The sequence below is a fragment of the Pan troglodytes genome, chromosome 4 (assembly GCF_028858775.2).
Source record: "Pan troglodytes isolate AG18354 chromosome 4, NHGRI_mPanTro3-v2.0_pri, whole genome shotgun sequence".
Lineage (NCBI taxonomy): Eukaryota > Metazoa > Chordata > Mammalia > Primates > Hominidae > Pan > Pan troglodytes.
The window spans coordinates 140,106,247-140,126,808 of NC_072402.2; the positions used below are offsets into that span (position 1 = coordinate 140,106,247).

General features: G+C 47.6%; 1 long non-coding RNA gene across 4 annotated transcripts in view; it reads left to right on the top strand.

Moving 5' to 3' along the window:
• The first annotated feature begins 318 nt into the window (after positions 1 to 318).
• LOC107974888 (uncharacterized) overlaps positions 319 to 20,562 on the top strand; it is a 325,290-nt gene continuing 305,046 nt past the window's right edge. For 2 of the 4 annotated variants that reach the window (XR_010157339.1, XR_010157340.1), the window contains exon 1: positions 320 to 1,710. This is a non-coding gene — a long non-coding RNA (uncharacterized LOC107974888). Of the gene's footprint in view, positions 1,711 to 14,517; positions 14,976 to 20,562 lie in introns of those variants that run through there. The other 2 variants (XR_002943956.3, XR_008548284.2) reach the window with 2 other exon arrangements.

Genomic DNA, 20,562 nt, shown 5'->3' on the forward strand with positions numbered 1-20,562 from the left:
CCACGCCTCACTAATTTTTGTATTTTTAGTAGAGACAGGGTTTCACCATGTTGGCCAGGCTGGTCTTGAACTCCTGACCTCAAGTGATCCACCCGCCTTGGCCTCCCAAAGTGTTGGGATTACAGGCGTGAGCCACCGCACCCGGCCTGCAGTGCTTTTTAATACTCAGTGTTAGCAAGGTCTTTAGGGCTGAAATCTGGATCATGTGTCAGAGCCAGACTTTCAAATGACCCCCCTGGAGGGTGTGTTCTGGGTAAAGGAAACAGCCTGTAGAAAGGCCCTGAGGGGTGTGTTCAGTGTGTTTGAGCAACAGTGAGGAGGAGGGGGTTTGTAGGGGAAGAGTGATAGGAAATAAGGTTGAAGAGGGTGGGGTGAGAGTAGATCACGCAGGCCTTATAGGATGTGATAAAAAGGGATGAGAAAGAAAGCTGGGAGGAAGGATAATTTGGATTTAGGGTAAGGGACAGCGTTGCTCATCTACAGGACCACAAGGGGTTCTGTGCTGCAGGGGCATAAGAAGGAGCATGTGCCATGTGGGGAAAGCAGGGAAGCAGGGCAGAGGGACGTAGGAGAGGAAGATTAAGAGCCAAGGGGGAGGGGCAGGCAGGCAGGTCCTTTTCCATCTTTTCAGTCAGGGTTTCTCAATCATTTTAATGAGAGCCTCAGCCCTTGCGTAAAAATCAAGCAATAAAGGGAGGAATGCCTCTCTGTTTAACTTGAAGGAGAGCTACAGAAGATGGAAAAGAGGGTTAGTTGAAATAAAGTTGGAGCTGATCTCGCTTGGCTGGCTGCCCTTTCTATAAATATCGCCCTCCCAGTCCTGGAAATGCAGCAGTTAGGGTCCTTGTGAGCTACTGAGGAACATCCTTCCTGTTCAAATGCCCAGGACTTGGCTGCCTGTGCACTTCCATATGCAAAGCGCCTAGAAGCTGGGGAGAGGGAGAGTGCAGGGTCAAAAGTGGGGAATTCTGAGCCAACTCCTTTTATCCCCTGGGGGTGGCCTCACTTCCTCTGGGGGCACTGACAGCTCTCTGGCCTGTCTTCAGCTTAGAAATCTGCAAAAGTCATTGGCCAGGCTCAGGAGAACTAATCCTTTGTGCCAGAGGTATGGTGGTATGGTGGGGAGCTAGCTCCTCGCTGGTGCTGAGCCCTGCTGCCCCTGGGGTTTTACTGGGAGAGAGGGAGAGGGTGGAGGGGCTAGTGTAATTCGGCAATTTGTGAGTTAAAAAGCAGATGAGAACCCACAGAGTAACGAGACATTCTTCTCTTTGCATGCAAGATTCTGCTGAATGTTGGAAGAGGAAGGAATATTTTTCTTGCTTTTCAGACATGACATCCTGTGAGGGGAAGATTTGGAACAGATGGGGGCCAGGGGAGCCTCACTGTATTTGCTTGTTTCACCACCACCTCCTCCCTCCCACAACCAGAAATGTCTTTTTCTTCCCCCCTAGTGAAGTTAATGTAAAGGCAGGTAGGGGGGATGTCCTGTAGATTAGGAAAGTAAGTTATCAGGGGTCAGGGAAAAATAATCCATTAGGTTTCCAGAAAGAATCCACTTTTCATTGCAGTCTCCTTCTAGGTCCAAAAATAGACAACTAACTCAAAATTGTATCTTCGCTTTAATCACTGCTCTGGTGATATTTGCATTAATGAAAGAGAAAAGAAAGCATCCCCAACAGATGGAAAAGGCGGCTCTCTGACTAGTGAAAGGTAAGGAATTTTTCTGAAATCTTGGGTGCACAATGTGGGAAAAACAAAATTGGTAATGTCTCATGGGATCAGCGCAGGCATCTGCACAGTTTTCACTCCGACTTCTGTCTGTCAGATTGACTGCATTAGAGAAGACCGTAAATGTGGTGATGGAAGTGGGCTGTGACACACTTGACTGGCTGTAGCAGTGTTCCTGGTAGAGCCACATTCCCAGCACAGCTGTGGGTAGCTGGGCAGCTGGTATGATGTTAGCCCCCAAATCACAGCCGATTCTTTCTGCTGTCAAATGTACAGCCCCTGAGCCCCCTTCCCCTGAACCTGGAAGGGGGTTCTGCTGGTGAAGTCAGATGGCCTTGTTAGCCAGGGTGGGCCAGTCTAACTGCCTGTTGCATCTTGTCTGTTCCCCAAAGACAGCTTAGCTTGATGTGATGTGAAAAGGATGGGGCAGAAGGAGAAGGGGACAGATTCTGTGCTTTCCTTCTGTCGTTCTTTTTTGGCTGGTGGGAGCCTGTGTTGTTTTTCTCTTCCTTCATAGGAGGGGATTTTGAGTTCTGGGGTCTGGCTGAGGAGACACGTGCCAGAGTGTCTGGCCCTTTTGGGTCAGGCTGCCTGACTCTGGCACACAGTTCTGGAAGGATGTCCTGGAGAGCTGGTTTACTGAGGCAACAGCTGCAAGCTAACTAGGGAAAGAGAAGAGGAAAGTACTAGGTTGCTGTGTGCTCAGGATCCCCGGTTGAGATATGGAGAATTATGTCTGGGGAACAAAACCTAACAGGCTGTCCTCATCACATGAGATATGTTCCCAGGCTGGAGTGCAGTGGCGTGATCTTGGCTCACTGCAGCCTCTACTTCCTGGGCTCAGGAGATCCTCCCACCTCAGCCTCCCAAGTAACTGGGACTACAGGCACGTGGCACACCCCATGCTTGGTTCTTTCTTTCCTTTCTTTTCCTTCTTTTCCTCCCTTCCCTCCCTTCCCTTTCCTTCCCTTTCTTTCCCTTTCCTTCCCTTTCCTTCTCTCCTTCCTTCCTTCCTTCCTTCCTTCCTTCCTTCCTTCCTTCCTTCCTTCCTTCCCCAGGCTGGAGGCTGGAGTGCAGTGGCACAATCTTGGCTCACAGCTGAGATCAAGCAGTTCTCCTGCCTCAGCCCCCTGAATAGCTGGGACTACAGTTGTGCACCACCGTGCTTGGCTGATTTCTTTTTGGTATTTTTAGAGATGGGGTTTCACTATGTTGGCCAGGCTGGTCTCAGAACACCTGACCTCAAGTGATCCACCCACCTTGGCCTCCCAAAGTGCTGGGATTACAGGTGTGAGCCACTACGACCGGCTGTCTGGCTTTTTTTTTTTTTTTTCTGTATTTTTACTAAAAATGGAAGGGGTGGGGTTTGCCATGTTGCCCAGGCAGGTCTCGAACTCCTGGGCTCAAGTGATCCACCTGCCTCAGCCTACCAAAGTGCTAGGATTGCAGGCGTGGGTCACTGCACTCGGCCAAGGAAAGACATAGTTGAAAAATCACTTGCTGGCCAAGCACGGTGGCTCATGCCTGTAATCCCTGTACTTTGGGAGACTCAGGCAAGTGGATCACCCGAGGTTGGGAGTTTGAGACCAGCCTGACCAAAATGGTGAAACCTTTCCTCTACTAAAAATAGAAAATTAGCTGGGCATGGTGGCAGGCGCCTGTAACCCCAGCTACTTAGGAGGCTGAGGCAGGAGAATCGCTTAAACCCGGGAGGCAGAGGTTGCAGTGAGCTGAGATTGCACCATTGCACTCCAGCCTGGGCAACAAGAGTAAAACTCCATCTCAAAAAAAAAAAAAAAAAAGGTCTCTTGCTAACAGAGTAATGTGGCCTGTGTGCCTAGCTAGGATGAGATTTCCCATCTTGATTCTTTACTCTTCTAACAACTAGACAATGTAAACTTGATACATTTAGTGGGAGCTCTAGGCTCTCCCTCTCTTCTCTGTTGTTACAGTTCCCATAGGCATGTTATCTGCCCATTGGAAAGGACGATGGAAAAACAAAAAACCTGTCCTGGACCCTGCAGTTAGGACTTCAGGGGACACATGAGTGAATATAAATAATACAGGTCCGCCCCATAGAACCCAAATGTAAATATAAGAACATTTAACTCGTAGTGGACTTTCTAGGGTCAGGCAAGGATATAAGCAACAGACATAATTAGTTAATTCAAGAAATATTAATTGAACCCTCACTATTTGCTAGTCCCCATGGATACAGTGAAGAATGGACAGACACAGCCCCACCTTTCTGGACCTGTGGTCTTGTGCTGTGTATGCAGACTCGTAGACAGGCTTTTGTGATACACTCTGTGAGAGGTGCTGAGATACAGGACATAAGAAGAGTTGTGGGCTTTTATGGAGTGGGGGGAATCAGGAAGACCTGCCCGGAGGAAGTGATGTTGAAGTTAATCCACGAATAAGCAGAGTTGACATTGAATGTTTATGCTTAGTTGACCTGCTACAGGCGTTTGGTCCTGGTATAATTTTTATTTGCACCATCTTTTACTCTGAAAAGTGCCTGGTTTGGATGGTGAGCTCTTTGGTGCCCTAACTATGTGCCAGGCATTGCTCCAGGAGCCCCATCATAAGAATAGCCCTGGCTCATAGTGAGTGAGTAAAACTGAGTTGTTTGCCAGTCACATGATTTATGTCATTCAGTCCTGAGCTGGGCCCTATTTTATTAGTTAGGGATGCTTTGGGCTGCAAATAAGGGGAACCTCTGTGAACAGCAGCTTTAATCAGACTGGTGTTTATTTTATTTTATTTTATTTTTTGAGGCGGAGTCTCACTTTGTCCCCCAGGCTGGAGTGCAGTGGCGCGATCTTGGCTTGCTGAAACCTCCGCCTCCCAGGTTCAAGTGATTCTCCTGCCTCAGCCTCCCAAGTAGCTGGGACTACAGGTGCATGTCACCATGCCCAGCTAATTTTTGTATGTTTAGTAGAGACAGGGTTTTACTCTGTTGGCCAAGATGGTCTCGATCTCTTTTTTTTTTTTTTTTTTGAGACGGAGTTTTGCTTTTGTTGCCCAGGCTGGAGTGCAATGGCATCTCGGCTCACCGCACCCTCCACCTCCACCTCCCCCTCCCAGGTTCAAGTGATTCTCCTTCCTCAGCCTTCCCAAATAGCTGGGATTATAGGCATGTGCCACCAAGCTCCGCTAATTTTGCATTTTTAGTAGAGATGGGGTTTCTCTGTGTGGATCAGGCTGGTCTCGAACTCCTGACCGCAGGTGATCCGCCCACCTTGGCCTCCCAAAGTGCTGGGATTACAGGCGTGAGCCACCGCGCCTGGCCAAAGGACTGCTGCCTCCTTGTCAGGGAATCGAACCCCAGTCTCCCGCGTGACAGGCGGGGATACTCACCACTATACTAATGAGGGACGACAGTCTTGATGTCGTGATCTGCCCGCTTCGGCCTCCCGAAGTGCTGGGATTGCAGGCGTGAGCCACCACAGCCAGCCTCCAAATTACCGTTTTAAACAAGCTTTTCCTTATAAAATGTTCACAGTTATCTATTAAAAGTAAAAGGCAAAATACAAGTTAATGTTAATGTTTTGATCAAAATTATTTCAAAACTAAGGAAATAACATTTTGAAAATTTAATCTTAGTTTTACTTCAATGAGATATTTAATACCTGAAATTCCAGTGCTTAATGTCCATTTAATTTCCAAAGAAAAGAATTGGCGTTGGCTGGTGCAGTGGCTCATACCTGTGATCCTAGCATTTTGGGAGGCAGAGGCAGGCAGATTGCTTGAGCTAGGAGATCAGCCTGGGCAACATGGTGAAACCCTGACTCTAACAAAAATACAAAACTTAATCGGGCATGGTGGTGAGCGCCTGTAGTCGCAGCTACTTGGGAGGCTGAGGTGGGAGGATCACTTGAGTCCCGCAAAAAAAAAAAAAAAAAAAAAAATTGGTATTATTGGTATTATGCATCCTTCAAGTTTTATTTTATAAATATATTTCCCATATCTATGTGAGATAATGTATCTGCATTTATGATACATATGTATGCAATGTGATATAATTTTGCAAAATATCCCTCTGCCACCATGTGCAACTGGTGCTAATTTAGTAGCACTGATTTGTGAGTCCTCTGGAACCATGAATAGGAACAGAAGCAAAAAAATGGATATTCAGTTCTCCTGAATATCCTATTCATGCTCCTATTCATTTTGCAAGAATGTATTGCATTTGTGCTGAGAGGAAGGATTTGACAAGCTAATTTGTCTTTTCTTTTCCCTAAGTGCTCTACCACTCCAATCCTTCCCACACTCCACTGCAGCATTGGTCTCTGGTGTTGGCAGTGGCATAATCCACAAACCTTCTTATTTAGACACAGTTACCTTTTGTTTTGAGGGGACAGGGGAAGAGGTGTGAAGTGTTTCTCTGGGGCCTGACTGGTGTTAGGTGTTACTTGTGCTAGGTGTTACTTGTGATGACAACATGCCGTGTGACCCTCGATGACAGAGGTGCCCATGTGTTGTTTAACTTTTACGCATGTGTTTGAAATAGGTGGGACCCTGAAGCACAGGGCCCAGGGCAGGGGCCTCTCTTGTCTGGTTCTAAGGGCAGTACTCTTGTTTTCCAGAAACCCTCAGTAGGCTTCCTTTTACATTTCATTAGATAGAATTAATCACTGCCAGAAAGAAGGTAAATTTCTGTAACTTCCTTCTGCCAATCATGAGTCATTCCCTGGAATGAGCACATGGTCTCTGGACAAAATTGGGGTTCTGTTAGTGAGGAAGAAGAAATGGCTGGACAGTCAACCAGTGATATCTCCACAATTATTATTCCCATTTTTTTGAAGGGGAAATTGAAGCTTAGAATGGTTAAGGTTGTACACCTGGAAGTGGTGGAACTGTGGTTTGAACCAAGGAAGGTTGGCTAAGGAATCTATCTTAACCACTCTACTTGCTATTTCCCATGGCTGAGGAGCAGGAGTTAGCTGTATTGGAGTTTGAGAAAATCCCAGGCAGAGGAAATAGCATGTGCTGCAGCCCAGAGAAGCAAGGGGTGGCATGGTCTCACTGCAGATTGAGAGATGCCGAGAGACTCAAGTCTGTTGTGTCAGGGGAGTGCTGGGGGATGAGGCTGGAGAGGGTGTGCAGCTGGGGCTGCTGAGTGGAGATGGGAGGGGACAAGATTGGGAATGGCATGGGCTGGAAGACTGTTGAAAGATTTTACTAGGGAAGAGATCCAGGTAACCTGAAATAGGAGAGGCAGAAGGGAAGGCATGCAATCAAGAGAGATTTAGAAAGCAGAATTGGGATTTGATGATATGAAGGTGGAGGAGAATCACCTGAGTTTATGGCTTGGAAATGGGTTACCATTCAGAAACAGGAGGCAGTGTTACCAGTGGAAGGTCTTGACCATGAGTTGTCCAGGTTCTTGGCATTTTGAACAAAGAATTGGACAACACACACAAATCAATGAAAGAATGAAGCAATGAAAGCACAGATTTATTGAAATGCAAGTACACTCCACAGAGTGGGAGTGGGCTGGAGCAAGCCCTGGTTACAGAATTTTCTGGGGTTTAAATACTCTCTAGAGGTTTCCCATTGGTTACTTGGCTACAACCTATGTCAATGAAGGCTTGGTCCATGACCAGTCTGTTTGGTTGTGGGAGGTGACCAATTAGAGGCTGAAGTGAATTTACAGAGTTACAACCTATGCAAATGAAGACTTGGCCAGGGACCAGTCTGATTGGTTGTGGGAGGGGACCAATCAGAGGTGCTTTCCATTTTTCATTTGCAATGCAGAAAGGGGGTGGAGTTGCAAAAGGAGTAGCCTCTGATCCTTTTGTTACTTGGGCGTAGAGAGGTAAGATTTTCCTTTTGATTCAGTTCTAGGAAGTCAGCACAAATCAGCCTTAGGTTCCCTACCTTCAGACCCTATTCTCCTGCCTTAACAGTACCAGGTGAGGGCATAGGGGAGAAGGAGTCCACTTTTTATTTTTTGAGTCTCATTTTGGACATGTTGAGTTCAAGGACATAGAATGGAGCTGTCGTGTAAACATTAGAGTCTGAAACTCAGGAGAGACATCTGGACTAGAGAGAAATGTGGGCTGCTTCAACACGTAGAACCCCTGGGTTCCATGGTGGGTGAGAGTGTGTAACACATGAAAAGAGAGTCTAGGACAGAGCTGTGTTTAAGGAAAGGAGGCCCACAGAGGAAACCGAGAAGACATGCCTCACATAGAAGAAGCCAGGAGAATTTGGTGATACTAACGCTGAGGAAAGGGAGTTTTAAGCAGGAAAGAAAGATAAGGCCTGAGAAGTACCACAAAGGTCATTGATGATGACAGCAAGAGTGTGACAGCCAGATAACAGAAAGTTGATGGGAATGTAGCTCCTTCATTCAAGATATTAAATATGAAGGGAAGGGTATGTGAGGATCCAGGAAAGCTTTTTTTTTTAAAAAACAAAACAAAACAAAAACCATGCAGGAAGATTGGAGCATGTTAAATTGCTTCTGAGAGGTAGACTTCTGGTAGAACAGAAGTTGAAGATAGAGACGAGGTGGGTAGTGGAAAGTGTGAGGACCTGAGAAGGTGGGGAAGAGTATGGGATCCTGACTCAGATAGAAAGAGGACTCCCATTGGAACAGGTAGAGTAGAGACCAGGAGAATGGGTGGGACTGGGACATTGAGGAACTTCCTTTTAGATGGTTTGTTTCCTATATAAAGTAGCTGCAAGAGAGGGAGTGGTGGGTCAGATGTTTAGGGAAGTTGAATTGCAATTTTCTCCTGTAAGGACAGGAGAGCTGAGTGGGGAGCAGGGCTGGCTTCATGAGTGGGCAGCTTGAGCAGTCGCACGGGTCCCTGCACTTAAAAGGGCTTCTTGCTTTGTATAATGCTCTGGCATCACTGTCTTGAAATTGTTAATTATTTTTGAACACAGGCCCCCTCGTTTTCATATTTGTTTTGAGTGTAAGTGTGTCCCATGCAATATCTGGGACATACTGAGATTAACAGTTACTCACAGCCGGGCACAGTAGCTCACGCCTGTAATCCCAGCACTTTGGGAGGCCGAGGCGGGTGGATCCCCTGAGGTCAGGAGTTTGAGACTCGCTTGGCCAACATAGCGAAACCCCATCTCTACTAAAAATACAAAAAAATAGCTGGGCGTGGTGGTGGGCGCCTGTAATCCCAGCTACTCAGGAGGCTGAGGCAGGAGAATCGCTTGAACCCAGGACACAGAGGCTGCAGTGAGCTGAAATCGTGCCATTGCACTTCAGCCTGGGCAACAAGAGCAAAACTCAGTTTCAAACAAACAAACCAATTACTCTTTATCTGAAATTCCAATTCGGTATCCTGTATTTTATCTGGCAACCCTAACTGGGCGCTACAAATTATGTAGCTGGTGCTGCTGGGGAGACAGGAGAATTGCAAAGTGGTGTCACAGGCTCTGGGGAGGTTTCCTCTGTGAAGTATCTGAGAGTGGGGAAGTGATGGGTGTAGAGACTGGACTTGTGGCTCTAAGTTGTGGGGCTGTGGAATGGTCTCCAGCAGGGCCAGCCACCTGAATGTCTAGACAGTGCAGGAAAGGCAGGTGGCTTAGAATATCTGGGTTGTCTCCAGATATCTCACTTGGGTGAGACCGAAAGCCCTTACCTTGGTTGGTGAGGCCCTGCCGTCCCTCTCACCCTTGCATACAGCAGCCCGCTGCTCTGCTGGCTCTTCTGCAAACACCCTTTGCTCCTTTAGTCTCAGGGCCTCTGCTCTGGCGGTTCTCTCCGCCTGGAATGTTCTTCCTGTAGTATCCCCAAGGCTCATGCCCCTTGTTCCCCCTGGGCCCCTGAGAGGCCTTCCCTGATTATTACTTCCTGCTCCATCTTTCTTTATGTCACTTCCCACCTCCTGACATATTATATATGTGTATTTTCTGTCTCTTTCCATTAAAATGAAAGTACTGTGAGAATGAGAGGTTGGTCTTGCTCACTGATATAACTCCTGTTCCTGGACATGCAGGGGAAACTGAGATATTTGTTGAACTGATATGTAAAATAATGATACATGGGCCAGGCAAAGTGGCTCACACCTATAACCACCACTTTGGGAGGCCGAGGTAGGTGGATCACCTGAGGTCAGGAGTTCAAGACCAGCCTGGGCAACATGGTGAAACCCCATCTCTACTAAAAATACAAAAATTAGCCAGGGGTGGTGGTGGGTGCCTGTAATCCCAGATACTTGGGAGGCTAAAGCAGAGAATTGCTTGAACCCAGAAGACGGAGGTTGCAGTGAGCTGAGATCGCGCCACTGGACTCCAGCCTGGGCAACAGAGCGAGACTCTGTCTCAAAAAAAAAATTAGTTGGGCATGGTGATGTGTGCCTGTAGAACCAGCTACTCGGGAGGATTGCTGGAGCCCAGGAGTTGGAGGCTGCAGTGAGCTATGATTGTGCCACTGCACTCCAGCCTGGGTGACAGACTGAGACTCTGCCTCTTAGAAAATTAAAAAAAAACAAACAACAACAACAACAACAAAAAAATTATTACCTAGATTTTGGTAGGAGTATTTGGGCATTTCTAGTGAATGTTAGCTAATAACTCACTTTGCCTGGGTGACAGAGTAACCCAGCCCTGTGGTGTCACTCATGCTTACCACTGCCAATGAATGTCTGTGCCAAAAATCAGATTTGATCTTAAAGCAGGAGAGATTTGTTTAGGTGGAAATCTGTTTCTGGTTTCCTTTCCATTATCGCTCATTCCGTCTGGGAAGAGAACACCTTTTCTTGTGGAGTTGGATGGGGCTGACCTTTGCCCTGTGTCCTTAAGAGTAGGCAGGTGGTCTGAGTCAGTTGAGTCCTTCCTGGTACTTCTCTGCCAGAGTTGTTGGCGAAGATGGTCTATTTCTGCTGGACCTGGTAGGATGTGAGTGTGAGGCTGTTGATTAATATCCTGCTCACTAAGTGGAGAAAGGGAAGGGAGAGCTGATGTTTGAGGCCTTAGATCCAGCCACTCCCTAGTGACATGAGCTAATGAATTCTTTCTTTTTTTTTTTTTTTTTAACTTATGCCAGATTGACTTTAGTTTCTGTCACTCACAGCTGAGCAAGCTCTGACCCATACATGTTATGTTGCTCAGGCTGGAATGCAGTGGCTATTCATAGACATGATCAGATCATAGTGCACTGCAGCCTTGAACTCCAGGGCTCAAGCAATCCTCTTGTCTCAGCCTCTCAAGTAGCTGGGACTATAGGCACACGTCACTGCACCCAGCCCACACAATTTCAATTGAAAAATTACAACAACTTGACCTGTGAGATAATAGTAGAAGATTAGACAGTTAACTGAATTAATGAGTTGTGAGAGGAGCTTCTCCTGATTTCCCTGATTCTTTTTATTATGGGAGTGGGAGCAGGGGCAGAGGGTAGAGATGGGGATGAATGAAGGAGACTAAAGTGAGCCCACAGGCGTGGCCTTCGCCAGATGGCGGTGGGGATGCTGAGGCCCCAGTTCCCTCCTAGCTGTGGCTCGCTGGCAATGGCTGAGGAGCCTGGGGTCGGCAGGCAGCTGGACTGGAGAGAGCTCTCCACTGTAAGCCAGGTCCAGGCTCCTGTCCTGTTTCTGTGTGTGCCTTGGGGCACATCTTCAATTTCCTGAGCCCTTGCTTTCCATTTCCTAAAGCGGGAGCGCTGACAGTGCCCTGCCGACCTCCGAGTTTGTGAGAGAGCCTCCCAGGAGCTGATGAGAATCTCTGAAACCATCGTGAGAACCATCAGGACTCTATAGCTGTAAGGTGGTTTGTCTCTCTCATTTGATTGAAGGCTGGACTAGACAAGTGCTAGGAAGACCCTCAGGACTTGGGCTGGGATCTGACCTTCTTCATGAATTGCAGACTATAGACCTTAGGTAAAAAGTGGGCAAGAGGAGGCCGGGCGCGGTGGCTCCCGCGCCTGTAATCCCAGCACTTTGGGAGGCGAGGCGGGCAGATCACGAGGTCAGGAGATGAAGACCATCCTGGCTAATGCAGTGAAACCCCGTCTCTACTAAAAATACAAAAAATTAGCCGAGCATGGTGGCGGGCGCCTGTAGTCCCAGCTACTCCGGAGGCTGAGGCAGGAGAATGGCGTGAACCCGGGAGGCGGAGCTTGCAGTGAGCTGAGATCACACCACTGCACTCCAGCCTGGGCGACAGAGCGAGACTGTCTCTAAAAAAAAAAAAAAAAAGTGGGCAAGAGGAAGCCTAAAATGTATGGCCCATGGCCTGAAAGTTCTTAGGGGTCATGGATGAGGATGTGAAAGGAGTTTGCTGGGCAGGGCAGTCTCTGGCCTGGGGCAGGTTTCTGGCTGGAGTAGTTAATTCAGTGCCTTTTACTTGTTAGAAAGACAGAAAGATACTTTTTCCCCCCTTTCTTTTAAAAAGTAATAGGGTTTTCTGAATACAAAAGAGTCACATATCTATTTAAGAATGTTGGGCTGGGCACCGTGGCTCACGCATATAATCCCAGCACTTTGGGAGGCAGAGATGGGTAGATCTCCCAGGAGTTCCAGACCAGCCCAGGCAACATGGCGAAACCCCCTCTCTACAGCAAATACAGAAATTCGCTGTGCATGGTGGCACACGCCTGTAGTCCCAGCTACTCGGGAGGCTAAGACCAGAAGATGACTTGAGCCCAGGAGGTCAAGGCTGCAGTGAGCTGTGTTCACGCCACTGCACTCCAGCCTGCGTGACAGAGCGAGACCCTGTCTCAAACAAACAAAAAAAAAGAACTTTGAAAATAAAAAGACGTGTAAGGAAATCAGAACCTCTCATGATTATCCAACTCCCATAAATAACACTGGTAATATTTTTGTCTATCTCCTGGTATTTACTTCATTGTGCCTATGTGTCATGTATATGAGAGATGGCTTACAAAATTTGATATGTACAGCCTCAGAATCTGTTTTGTACATAACATAAACATCTTCCTGTATCTTTAGATTTTTCTTACAGCCTGATGTTTAATTGTTATGTAACAGTTTTAACTGTTCTGCCATATATAACATATTCCTTTTATTGGATAGAAGCCTTTCCAATTTTTTAGCATTATAAAATCATATTGTGGTTAAATCTTTACAGATAAATCTTTGTGCATGTGGAATTACGGGGTCGAATGGGATGTCCATGTAAGAATTTTTGTATGCTCTAATTGACCTAAAGAAATGCTAATTTGCCTTCCTATTGTTGTGTGAGGGGGCATCATGATTCTCTGAATCCTGGCCCTTGCTGGGTATTATTGGATTTTTAGGACTTCGCCAAATGCTAGATGGGAGAAGCTTTGCTTTTTTTAATTTTTTTTTTTATACAGATCTTGCTCTGTCGCCTAGGCTGGAGGGCAGTGGTACAATAATAGCTCACTGCAGCTTTGAACTCCTGAGCTCAAGCTATCCTCCTGCCTCAGCCTCCTGAGTAGCTGGGACTACAGGCATGCCACTATGTCTGGCTAAATTTTTATTTTTGTAGAGACGGGGCCTCACTATGTTGCCCAGGCTGGTTTCGAACTTCTGGTCTTGAGCAATCCTCCCACTTTGGCTTCCCAAAGTGTCGGCATTACAGGTGTGAGGCACCATGCCTGGCCTTGTTTTTATTTTATTATGCCTTTTTTTCTGGTTCCCAGTAAGGTCATTTTTTTCCCCATATAATTAATAGCTATTTTTATGTTTTTGTGAATTGCTTTACGTATCCTTTATTCATTTTCCTATTGGGGTGCTTGTATTTTTCTTACTGATTTATGCAGACTCTGTAATAAAAATATTAACCCGTTGTGGGGATCAATACATTTTTAATAGTGTGATGAAATATTTTAATAATGGATCAAAGCAGAAGGCTTGATTCCAGGGGGAAAATTTTTTAAGCTACCCGCCTCTTTCCCTACACATAAATCCAGAGATAAGTAGTATCTTAGTACTTAAACATGTCTTAAAGCACGGACAGGCTCCCTTCCTTCCTTCCTTCTTCTCTCCCCTCCTTTCTGTCCTCATTTCTCTCCTCCTTTCTCTTTCTCTCCTTCTTCCTCTTTCTCTCCTCTCTTTCTTTCTTTCTCCCTCTCTTTCTCTCTCTTCCTCTGTCTTTTTCTCTCTTTCTTTTTCTGTCTCTCTCCCTCTCTCTTTCTCTCTCTCCCTCTCTCTTTCTCTCTCTCTTTCTCTTTATTTTTTTTATTTTTTATTTTTTTGATGGAGTCTCGCTCTGTCTCCCAGGCTGGAGTGCAGTAGCACGATCTCCGCTCACTGCAACCTCCATCTCCCAGCTTCAAGCTATTCTCCTGCCTCAGCCTCCCGAGTAGCTGGGATTACAGGCGTGTGCCACCACGCCTGACTAATTTGTGTATTTTTAGTAGAGATGGGGTTTTGTCACATTAGCCAGGCTGGCCTCAAACTCCTGACCTCAGGTGATCCGCCTGCATCGGCCTCCCAAAGTGTTGGGATTATAGGCGTGAGCCACCGTGCCTGGCCATTACCTTTGTTTCATGGGTGGGTTAGTCTGGCAACTAGACTAGGGCAACCCACCCACCCCACCCCTAGAGCTGGTCACAGGCACAGCTGAGCTTGAACTTGGGCTTCACACGTGTGTTTACACGCACCACTTGTCATTGCCTGTGACTTTCCTGTCCCTGCTCCTCCTCTTTCAAACACTCCCTGGAGCCATTTAGTGCCTAGATGATGCGTGTTTTTATACCAGCCACTCTACTCGAAAGCACAATCTGTTTGAAAGCTGTGTTACAGGTTTTTCCAGAACTTCCAGTTTTTAAGAATCTCTTCCCCTTGCTGCAGCTTCCTTTGTACCATGCAGCCACTGGCTCCAAAGGGACCTTCTACCAGGGAATTTGATTGCTTGGATAGAGCCCTTCTGTCGACCACTGACCTCAGGGCTAGCTCCCCAAAATGTCGCCTTCTCTACGCTCGTTTCTGCAAAGTAGCAACAGGTCAGTTAGGATGTGGATTTTCTTGCTCTCTCAAAGGTTCTTTTATTTAAATATGTTCATACATTTTTCTCCTACCACTCTCTTTCCTGAAAGAATGAAGTTAGAGGATTAGGTTGCTAAATTTAGCTCTTGCTGACGCACTGGCCTCTCACTAGCAGTCTCCTCGTGTCTCAGTGTTTCTTTAAGCCTCGCTTTTTTGCTGGTAGACGCACACCATCACATCCTACATAATATTTAGCTCTGAGGCGTTTCCAGATGGGAAGTGCGTTTCTGTATTTTCATAGCCGTGTTCTCTACGTGAATGGACTGGCGTGAAGCTGGGGGCTGACGGCTGGCAGGGCAGGTAGGGAGGCTGGCAGCGGCCTGAGAGAGGTGAAGATCCCCAGGGTGGTGGTGGGGAAAGCAATGCAGTCCTTGTCAGATGTTTGCTTGCTGTGAGGAGAGGGAGATGGCTATGAGAGGAGATCTGGGGATGGCAGTTGACTGGGATATGAATGGAGCATTTTCAGGCAGGGGAGACCCTCCTACTTGAAGCAAGCCTGAGTGTTGTTAAAGAAAAAAATTATTCTGGCACTTGTAAAAATGGTAAGGAAGACTTTACTCAGGAGTCTTGCAACAGGGTTATTGCAATAGGGGAGAGAGATGGGGCTCAACTCTAAATGCAGCAAGACAGTTGAGGATTAACAGCTAAGAAACAGAGAAGAGGGGGTCAGTGGATGGAAAGTTACTAAGAGGAGACATCAAGGGAACGGGATTCTCGCTAAACAGACCTAAAAGGACTCTTGCTAAGGGCAGGCCAAGGACTTACACACCCAAGGTAGGGGATGAAGCGCTTTATCAGGCATCAAGGGTAGGGGACTCCCTAAACTGAATTTGCAGGATTCTTGCTAAGACTGGGCTCTGCAGGCCTGGCAAGGACAGGAGGGACACAGAAGGCCAACGTTCAGAAGAAGGCTCAGAAGAGCCTAACTAAAGTTTGGTCAAAGAAAGGGTTTTTGTCAGTGCTTCCTCTCGTTCAAGGAAAGAAAAATTCTTCTTTTCTCTGAATAATATAGGTCAATTTTTTGTTCGGTCGCCTTTTGTTCATTAAGGACCAGCTTGAATGTCTGTTGGGGCCTGGCAGTAGAGGATACTTGATGGACAACCATCAGGCATTTAAACGAGGGAGATTCATGGTCTGCTGTGGTGATGGGTCCTTTGAAGTTTATGTCAAGTCACCCAGCTTGCAAGCCTAGTTTAGATCTTGGGGGGAAGATCAGCTATAAGACAGCCTAGAGTTGCAATGAGGATTTGGGCAGTCAGCCTTTAGCTCTCAGTGACGTCAGGAGGGTGGGAGAAAACGTAAAAAGTAGAAAAATTGAGAAGTTGGTAAGAACGGATGAAATGTGCAGAATGGCAAATCCAGTCCAATTCACAGTAGGTAACAAAGTAAACAGTAAAATGTAATTTATCAAGAGGTGAAAAAAGCTCAAAGGCAATGAACGGGACTAGAATTCGATAATCTGCAAGGATGTGCTATAGTTTTCTATTGAAATACAAACAAGCACTGGTCCCTGGATGGGCGTGTTGAAATGTCAGCATGGAGGGTGGCCTGGTGTTAGACAGGTCTCGGTTCAAATCCCATCACCTTACCGGAGATGCTGGGCAGATTGGCTGCTCTCCTAGTGTCTGTTTCTTTAGCTGTGAGACATAATGAAAGCTAACATTTATTATTTCTCATGTGCCAGGCACTGCCATAAGCATTTCACATGCTTTACCTCGTTTAATCCTCACAACTTAGTGAAGCAGGTTAATCATCATCTCCATTTCGCAGAAGAGTAAACTGAGGCTTTAATATATCCTATAATATGTCCACAGATGTTGCTAACCTGCAAGTAGAGATTGAAGCTCATGTACTTAAAATGAGTTTGGCACTTTTCAGGTACCTGATAAATGTAAAACATTTTTTTCCTCCAAAGTATATGTGGGAAAACTGAAGCTATAGAGTGTGCCTGAGCCCAGCCAGATTCAGTAGGCGGGGCTCTCCCCCAAAGAGGGAAAATCCTGAGACACTCATCAGTGGAGGGATGGAGCCTACTGTGAGGGTCCTGGCAGAGCCCCTGCGTTTTGTCCTCTGGGGGCAGCTCTCCTAGGAGTTGGAGAGAGGCTTTGACCCAGCCTTTGCTGGCCACTGGGCAGGACCTAGCTGGGAGCAAGTGCCAGGGCCAGCAGAGGCTTGTCCAGAGATGGCTCTCGCTGGCTGTGCTGTGTTTGCTGTGTGCCTGGTAGGCACGCATCTCAGTTATTCTCACATCTCTGCGGTAGGTATCCTTCACCTTCCCATGCAGATGGAATTGAAGCTCCAAGAGGGTAACCAACCGCCCAGACACATTTGAAGTAGTGAGGCAGGGATTTGAGCCCAGGTCTGGTCCCTGAGCCCATGCTCTCTGTTCTGCTGTGCACCCTGGGTGATCAGGGAAGCAGACCCAAGCTAGGGAAGAAGTCATGTGGGCAGGGCTGAGGCACTGGAACAGACTGGGTAACGCAGGACCTTGGGAATCTGACACACTGGGGTTCAAATCCTGGCTCTGCCGCTTCTTAGCTCTGTGAGCTTGGAAGTGACTTAATTTCTCTGATCCTTGGGTCCCCATCTATAAAAGAGGAGAGCCATAACTACCCAGAGAGTGTAAGGATGACATGAGAATGTATATAGAGCCTTGGCATTGGCCCTGGGGTGTGATGAGCATTCAGTAAATGCTGGCTGCTGTGGGCACATGGGAATTGCTGGCACTTTCTCATCCACTTGATCTCCTTGGCTCTTAGGGAAGGCAGACGCTGGACGGCAGGTCTCTCAGACACAGGAGAGACCCTTAGCTTTATTTATCCACCCTGGGATGTATCCCTGGGAGCTGTGTATCAAAATTATAGCCACTGAAGGTTGGAAGGACAAAGGGGAGGCTAGGCCTGGATATAGCATCTTTACAGTGGTCCAACTTCCCTCTTGCTGGTGATGTCCAAAGAGAAAGGCCAGCACAGCGGCTCAGATGGGCGTAGCGGGACTGCCTGGAGGAGCCTATGCAGTGGGCTTGGGCAGGGTCCAGAGTTACTGGTGGCGGGGGTGGATGCTGTCAGTGTCTCCCCCAGACTCCACTGAACCTTTTATATCAGGTGCCCTAGAGTAGCACCTGTTTACCTAGACCTGCCTTCCAGAGACACTGTCTCCCCACCTTGTGAGCTCCTGGGTGCCATGACCTCCGCACTTGCCCTGAGAGGCTGTGAGGATGAAATGCTGATGTACATGAAGCTCTTAGCCTAATACTTCACATTCAGCGAGCGCCCACCTTCTGACTGTGGCCATTAATTTGTGGATTCAAGTAATGTTTTAGGTTGAGAGGTCATAGTTATGAAGAAAACAGTCCCCACCCTCATGGAGGTCACACTCTAGTAGGGAAGATGGATGAGAAACATGTAAGCAAGTAGATTTGATTGTAATATTGGAGTGAAGAACAGTAAAGCAGGGAGAGGGAACAAAGACATCGTTGGTGTGGCTGGGAAGGAAGGCTTTTATTGGGAGATAACAAGTGAGCAGAGACCCTGGGGATACGGAGGTGCCAATCATGAGAATGTTGGGGGAGGCCAGGTGCGGTGGCTCATGCCTGTAATCCCAGCACTTTGGGAGGCCGAGGCGGGTGGATCACTTGAGGTCAGGAGTTCGAGACCAGCCTGGCCAACATGGTGAAACCCTGTTTCTACTAAAAATACAAAAATTAGCCAGGTGTGGTGGTATGCCTGTAATCCCAGCTACTGGAGAGACTGAGGCAGGAGAATCACTTGAACCCAGGAGGCAGAGGCTGCAGTGAGCGGATATCATACCACTGCACTCCAGCCTGGGCGACAGAGCAGGACTCTATCTAGACAGACAGACAGGTAGGTAGATAGAATTAATGTTGGGGAGCATCCCAGCAGAGCCTCCAGGTGGGACTGAATCTGGTACAACAAGACAGAGAGGAGGGATAACTAGGAAATGAAGCCAGGGTGGAGGCTACCAGGTCACATAGGACCTTATTGTTTTCAACAATCATTATTTCTAGATGTCGCTGGGCAGGATCAGCTGTTCCTTCTCTTGTGCTATTCTGCGTAGTATGCACACAGCCATTGTAGCAAGTCACCCTTTGTTAGGACTGTGTATTTTACCACCACACTGGGAGCTCTGGAGGCCAGGGACTATGGCTGTTTTGCATATACCCAGCACCTAGCATGGGAACTGTTTATCGAAATTATAGCCACTGAAGGTTGGAAGGACGAGGGGGCGACCAGGCCTGGGTATGGTATCCTTAGAGTGGTCCAACTTCCCTCTTCCTGGTGATGTCCAAAGAGGAAGGAGCATGGAGTCTGTGCTTCACACATTTAAAGATAATGAATCTTAGTGGCAATGGATGCTGTCTATTGGGGGTTTCTGTGTGCTATCCACAGCAGTTAGCATTTTATATTTCATTGTCTCATTGAATCAATACAATAGGCTTGGCCCCAAAGTGTCATCTCCATTTTACGGATGAAGAAATAAGCTCTAGAGGCCGTCCCATGCCCCAAGCACACACACCTAGGAACTTGCTGAGCTGAGATTTGAAGCCAGGACTCTAAGGACCACACTTTCAACTCTGACCAAGCTGGAAGGTCGACTGCCTCCGGCAGGGGCTTGGCCCAGGCCTGCCCTTCCAAGGGCTGTGGTGTTTACTGCCCAGGGTTTTGGCATCCTTCGGCCTTCTTGGTCCCTCAGGGGTCACCTTGCACCCCAGCCTTCCCTGTAGTATCCTACGGAGCATGAGGGGCTGTCCCTCAGACTTCCTCACAGCTTTGTAATCCACAAATGGAAAAGTGGCACTTAAAATGAATTTATTCAGGTGGGAGCTGTGTAAGACATGAAAATAAGGCTTTTGAGCTCCTCCACATAAACTTGAGTGTAAATGAAAAGCTTTTTATTTGGTTTCTGAGCCAGACTTTGAGAAGCCAGTGGTCCGTGCGGTCTGGAAGCGCATGTTATGGGCGCTGGGTCGGAACAGGGGCCACTTTGAATGGCAAGGAGGGAGAATCGCTCCAGCGAAGCTGGAACGGCCAAGAAGCTGGGATGTCAATAAACACAGGCAGGACACAGAAAGCCTTTTCCGAAGAGATGGAAGGCGGGGAAGCGAAGGAAAGGCAGTGCCTCACTCCCGGTGCATTTGAGAAGGAAAATGCTTGAGGTAACCCGTGTTGGCAGCTTTTATAGCTTCCTCCCGATAATGTGCTGGGCAGACCCTGAACAGGCTCGTGTTTTATTTTTGTGTAACGAAGCCGAGTGGACCAGGGGCAGCTCTCCAGCGATGGCTGGCCTGGGGCTGTGCTCACGGAGGGAGGCAGGGCTACCTGAGACCTGGGGCAGGGGGCAGCCTCCTGCCTGCTGGGGCAAACCGCGGGGAAGGCGGGGACCAGGATTTCTGACTTCCTCTGGATGATGTTTGGTTTGTCACAATCCTTAGACGTAAGGCCCCTTTATGGCCAGTGCGGGAGGTGGCAGGCAGCCGTGGGAAGGCAACTGCTCTGAGAAGGAGGGCACAGGTCCACGCTGTCTAAATGTTACTGGTTGTGAACTACACAGGAACCTTAGCGTGGGGAACCCACAGAAAGGTCTTTGTGCCCTTTGCTGCCTTTTGCCAAGGTACTTTCTATGACTAGATTTACCTTGCATTTATATTCTCTTCTCTTTGGTAATATGTACATATGTGTGTGAGGTATATTTGGACCTGGGATTATGTGTGTGGTTAAAAATATACATCAGTACGTTAGTGACCTGCATGGGCGCATTAAGCAATGTATTTTGAGAGCCATGGGCTGGAAGGAAACACCCAACTAGCTACTTTGAGACACTAGCAAAGCCCAAAGTAATTCTGTTAGATGAGCGTATGAGCTACTGT